Here is a 6,893-nt window from a genome sequence, read left to right as displayed (position 1 = left end):
CAGATGAGTGATCCGAGAAAGCATCTGTTTGATGGTTTATCTGACTTTCTGTGGTTTTTCACTGTTGGGAAAAACTAGACACAAAAATCCTTAGAGTAAATTCATGCCTGATGATCTGTCTCTCTGCAGAGAAACCTCAGCTCAGTTCTTCACATGGATCATGTCAGTGTGACAGAGGCATAAGCATTTACTCTGAATATTACTCTTTCTTGAATTGTGCGCAATCCTGCTGAGCTAGTTTTTGAGGTATCTGACTATCCCCGTGTTTAAGGGAAAATAAAATATGACTGCAGTGTAGCAATTCTGCAATTATCCCTGTTAGCCAGAACCAACAAGCAATCCAAAGATTTCTGAGACTTATGCCAGCAAATCAAATCTGCCATATTTCATTTGGGTTAGCTCTGTAAGATTCCATATAAAATAAATTGCACTTCTACAGATTTTATCCTAAAACTGACACAGTAATAATCCTTCAGCATTTTTTAATCACTCTATACTGCTTTTATTTCTAAATAAATCTGGGAATGGTTAAAAAATCCCTATAGGTTTTTTTTCTGATATTTTTCCTTAAATATTACAGGAATTTTCCAGCTGAGATATAATAACATTATTTCCTTCCAGCCTACCTTCTTGTTCTACTCCAGCAGACTCACAATGAACACGTTCTCAAAACACACACCCAGCTGCACTTTCCTTTTATTACTTATGACAATCTTCAGAGTGCACAGGAGACATTTATTTTTTTCCCAGACCTTATTCTTTATTCAGCATGACAGTGACACAATGCTCAAGACTTTAATGATCTTATGCAATTTCATTTTTCCTATCAATAATAGTTCAGGCACATACATAATCCTCTCCCTCCTCCTTCCTTCCTTACCTCACTAATATGCTTTTGAATTTTTCAACAATATATGTAAATGTCATTTTTCTAATTATTTTGATTGTTTTACTGGTGTTATAATTATGTGATGTTTATTTCTGTTTCAGTTTACTGCTTCCTTGCTATAGGAGTGAAGGAGACTAGGTTATAGAATCTCATTCTTCTCTTCAGCTGGATTTTGTTCTTGAGCAAAGCTGGTTACATTTTGTTATGTCTATACTTTGGGAAATTCTGTGATTTAATATATAATTTTTTTTAATTCCAAAATTAACTAAAATTTTTGACCAACTACCAAGAGATTGATGGATATGTTCTGCTTAGAGAGCATTGAAATATTGTGCTCTGATTCAGACCTGGGATTTTTTTATTTCACTTTTGACTAAAAAAAAAAAAAAAAAAATTAAAAATTAAATCAGTTCTGAAATTATCAATAATTTCTGTCAGAATTTTAAACAAAACCAGTACCTGAACCAGGATATTTTCTCACCTTTTTTTTTTTCTGTAACTGAGACTACATTTTCTAATGTGAGAACATAACAGTTGGAAGCGTCTTACTCTATAGTGGAGCTGATAAGGTCTTGTAAGGTGCTGAATTCAAATGAAACCAAAGAGGAGCCTAATCTGTTCAGGGGGCACCCTGGCCCTGGGGAGGACTTGGCGGAAATAGCAATGAAGCCCTGGTGCTGTTCTCCAGGCAGAAAGTCCCCTACCTGGACGGAGTGGGCAGGACTGCCTGGGAACCTACTGCTGTCCCACCTACTCTTCCCTCCTGATGGTAATATTGGGTTTAAGGTCCTTAAGTTAAACAAACAAACTGAAAAAGAGGTAAAAGGGTATTCTTGGTACTCAGATAGGGATGAGAAGGGGAAAAGTATGTTATTGCATGTCCAAAGGAGATATATGGTTACCCAAGGATGGAGTAAACAAAAAGGCTGAGTGAAATTTGAGTCTGTTTGAAATATGTAGAGGTTAAGCGTATGGGAACATTTAATTTTGTGTTACTGAAATTCAGGAGTCTTTGTGGGTTTAATTTCTTACTCTAATAGATGCTTCATTTTGAATGCTTTAACATCTATGAGCCTCCCAGTGTAGATGAATGAACTATGCCATCAATCCAAACACATCACTTTTACATCTCCTTTTCAGATGGTTACAGTTATTAGCAGCAGCATTTAAAATTCACTTTCTTCTTTGAAGAAAGTCCTGACTATAAGAGAACAAATTATAAGTAGTAGGTATAGTGCAGCAGTGTTAAAATTGCAGTCAGCATCCCAATGTGGCCATATGTCTGACATAAAGTACACAAAAGAAAGTGTTGAGGACTGGAGCACAGTCTAATCATAAGTAGGTCCTTTAAACAATAAGCCTCTCAAGTGAGCAATATACATTCTGTTCTGTTTTTCTTACTTTGTGCTGCTTTAAATCAAAGTCCACTGGTCTGCTATTGCTGGGAGGTTGGACATGTTGTCTGCAAGTAAATAGGCCCTCTGCCAAGTAACTAGAGCTCACTCTTGGTAAAGGAAGAACATTGTTCACTAAAATAGTTTGTCTTTCTATGCCAAAGGAAATCAAATTGTAATCAAGGGCTGAGAACGGACTGAAGTCATAAAGGCTGGCTTGCCTCAGACTTTGGCAGCCTCTCTTGTTCCCAGGCATATTAAATATAATTTACGTTTGCAGAGGGGAGAGGCTTTATTGCATTGGAAATTTGTTTTAAATAACACTTAAGTGAAACACTGTCAGGGGCAGCCAGGGATACACTTCCACTGTTGGTTAGGCTGCTGGAAACCCAGAATATTCATGGGCTTTACCAGATTTGTTCTGAACTTGCATCTCTGTAAGTGGGTGTTTATTGTCAATGTTGATAAAACAATCACATTTCCTAGGTTCTGGTCACCCATGCTGAGTGGGAAGTTCAAGATGAAAGGCTTATCTCAGTTACAGGAAGTATTTATATATTTTTCTTCCAATTTATCCTGCATGTGAAAATTTGCATTAACTATGAATAACCTTCTCTGGTTGGAAAATCAAGACCAGTGTATAGGAGACTGAATACATTCTGTCCTTGATTTGCAGATATGAAGTGTAATCAGTTTTATTGATAATTCCCACATCAAACCTTAAAGTTTAAAATCTGTTCTTCAGGGTTTCAGAAAGTAACTTCAGGAACACTGGAAAATAATTTTTTTCTTATTTTTATTTTTCTAAATGAAATTTATCTTATGGTACAGTAGACCTTGCTTTTATTTCACTGTGGAATTGAAAACTAATTTTAAAACAGCTTCCTCTAAGAAGCGATGATTCTACTTTTCAACATCTTGTTCATAAGTAGCCAGCTGAGGGAAAATATTGTTTTAATTCTTTGCACACTTTTGGACAAGATATTTTTCTTCAAACCTGACACCATAATGAACACACATCTGAAACTTGTTTTACAGATCTGCACTGAGTCAAAGCAATGGAATCCACCAACTTAAAAAGAGAAAGGTCTTCCATGAACATCTCATTTAAGATCACATTATCTCCTTCACGTTGCAGCTTTGTCACATTGCATATAGGACTTGTCAGCAAATTTCATGTAGTTCTGCATGTACTATGTAAAGAGAAATTTGACCCTAGGGAAAATCATAAAGGATAATTAAACTATGTTTGGGTAGCTTCTGCTTGTTAGAAGTGGAATTTTTCATTTCAATCTTTCTGTTGGAAATAGTATTGAAACAGTACACTTCCACCTCAGAATTCTAATATTTGGATCATTTTGCACAGCTCACCTCTGTTCAAGTAACATTTTACATTTGGAGCAATTTAAGGTTAATTCTGTTAAAACACTAGGACAGATTTTAGACCTTGCTGTCTGTGGCTCAGTGCTTGAGGGACCAAAGTAGGTAGGCATCTGTCTGTGATGTTTCTTAAAATCTTACCTCTGTCTGTGCATGTGTTTACCTAAGTCTTGATGATGCTTGACATCTAAATGACTAACTTAATGTCCAAACTCTGTCACCTCAGAATAATCTATAGCCTCATGACTAAGCTTTTTCTGGAGGCTCCTTTGAAACTATCTGCTGTTCATGTGTTCTGTACAAGACATCTAATTTAATTTGACTCAGGGCAGTGGGTTGTTATAAGAGGCAAAGTGTCTAGAAGATATTACCTGCATTTCTCACCATTGCCTGAGTCCTTATGTGAGTTTAAAACAAGGCACTTAAAAATAGCCTGCTGAAAATATAAACAAGTCCTACCTTTTCCTGGAACCAGAACCTTGCGTTTTCCAAAAGGAAAGTAGAATTTAAATCCATTATCTTCTGAAAAAAATTTATTAGATTGCACTATTAATATTAGATAGTTTTGAGGCAAAATGCAGCATACTGTTATAGATGAACAAAATATCAGGTTTATTGTGAAGAAAAGAATCAATAACTGCAGAGGTTCTGAAAGTACCCTTACTTACAATAGCAGTGACTATTCCGAGGGGAAAATGACAGGGTAAATTTTTTTTACATTGCATCATAAAGATACCAGGACTATTAAAACTGAAAGCCATCCTCAGCATTTTCCCCATCTGTAATACACATTTGGAAGATATATCATGAGGTCTAAGAAACTTTAAAAGACAGAAGGGTGACTGAAGAGGTAAATGCTATGACACTCAGACATGAACTAAGCTTCCTGGCACTTCTGACAGCCACAGACATTTGTGGGCATTTGACAAATTGGTAATCAATTTAAAATAGTCCATGTCAGTAAATAATACCACCTGATTGTGAAGCGTAGGCTTCTGAGACTAGTAAAAGGGAGACATGGTTAAAAATACTATCAGACTAGAAGACATTCCAAAATGTAACTGGAGAAACCTCAGAACGTGAGTAGCTGTAAGTGTATGCTGGGATTAAGCCATTATGTGATTCCTGTGAAGATCCCCAACTCAGATACCCTCTGAAGTCAGGGAGATGCTCTGAGACAGCCCCACACTCTCTGAAGAAGTCTGCATAAAGAGCCTTTTCACTAAATGACTTCAAGATCCAAGCCTGTCTTCAATATTCCCTTCTCTAGCACTGCACAATCCTGTATCACACTTTTCAAGGGCTCTCAAACTTTGTTGCTTTTCTTCTCCTTCCCTTTCAGTCAAACAATGTGATAAAGTGTATTCAGATGTTAGTAAGAGCATTTGTGTATTTCTTGAAAAAGGAACAAACAGACTGCTTTAAAAGTTTTTACTTTTATATACAGATAGGTGTATGTAGATATTTATACTTTTGTTATGTTTTCTGCCTTCCCTTTGTATTGTCTTGTAAACATGTCATGAACTTGATCCTTCATTTCTGAAAACAATAGGAGCTGGATGCTGACTTCAGGGGGAGCAAATGAAAGACTCATCTCTCTATTGTTGCAGCTTTCTTAAAAAAAAACACCATGTTGCCAACAGAATAGGAGCAGAAGGACATCTTTCAGTGCTCAAGCTGTAATTGCTCTCCCATCCACCCATGACTAGGGCAAGGCTAGGGAGCAGGGAGACGTATAAAAGACAGCCCAGCTGAGAGTGAAAATAAAAATATGCAAGAGGTTCAAAGCTGGCAGCCTGACCCTATACCCAGATCAACATTATCTTGTTTGTAGATGCTCATTGGCAAATCAATTGGCAATATCCCATTGTGTGTCTGAGCACTTACTGGCTCACAGTTTTTCTGCAGTAGGAAATTGGTCCTACTGCTGGAAGAGACTGGGCAATCTATTTCTATCAGCTTACACTCTTCCACTGACCTTCGCTTTTTTTTTCTCCTCAGGAGACCCAAAGCCAGTCAGTTCAAAGTCAACAGCTGTTCTAATTGTCATACGCTTTTAGAGGAGATGTGAAAATGAATGTGTGCCAGAGTTTTGGTTGAGATTATGACGAAGTTAAATCATTTTGACAAAGAGATCCTCCCCCTAAACTTCTTTTACATGCTAAAACTTGGTAACATGGGAATAACATGGCTGATGGAGGTAGAATTACTAACCTGTCATCTTAACAAAGGACTTTGGGAAATGCGTTCCCTCCTTGGGAAACGAATTTGCCTGCACAGGGTTTTGTCTCAGAAAAGGTACAAAAGAAAGTTACAACAGAAAAGGACATAAAAAATAATGTTTTAAATTCTGTAGTACTCAATTAATTATTCAAAATTATTTAACCAATCATCATTCATAAGTAAAGAAACTCTTTTTCAGCAGTCAAGCAATCAGGTGACACAGACCCTGCAGCGATGTCTCTAATTAAAACCATCTGAAACTCATGTGCAGGTATACATCTGTGTGGATGTGCATACATCTGTATTATGCCTAAAACCATACACCTCTCTATATAAACACCAAGTATAATTTCAAATAATTTTGCTTAATTAAAATACCATTCAGACTAAACAAACATCTGTTACTTCTGCTACAGGAGCAAACACTTTTTATTTCTTTGTGCTTGTTTGAGTTGGAATTAAGCGAAATAAAACTTCTCAAATCAGCTGCACTGTGAATACCTAGTTTGTACAACTTATAGAAACCATAAAGCAGGCAAATTTTGGTTTTCATCTGCTGAAAATCCAATGCCATGAAACAGTGAAAAAAAGGCAGCCTTGCCATGCTATGATAAAGGAAGCCATGATCTTGATAATAGAGCCCAATGATGCAAATAACTGAATTATGTCAGCCAAAGTAAATTTAAACAAACAAACAAACGAGCAAACAAACAACGTAGTCTCCAAACTCGTACTCCAGGTTAGGTGTTTGTTACAAGGCACGTCAGAAGCCATGTCAGGCAAAGCATAAAAAATTGAAAAGGCTTACTTTGGAATGCTGTCAAAAGCAAACATGAAAGTCTATTCAAAGGCAAGCATATCTGTTCACGGTAATGCATTATAATACTGGCTATTCAATTTTTTGTTTGAGCTCAATGGTCCTAAAATAAAACCCCAGACTCTCAATACAGATTTCTTTGCTCACATACATACAAATAACTTTTAAATACAGACTCTACTGATCTGTG

The sequence above is a fragment of the Chaetura pelagica genome, unplaced genomic scaffold (assembly GCF_000747805.2).
Source record: "Chaetura pelagica isolate M959 unplaced genomic scaffold, ChaPel_1.0 scaffold123, whole genome shotgun sequence".
Lineage (NCBI taxonomy): Eukaryota > Metazoa > Chordata > Aves > Apodiformes > Apodidae > Chaetura > Chaetura pelagica.
This window is presented reverse-complemented; position numbering follows the sequence as displayed.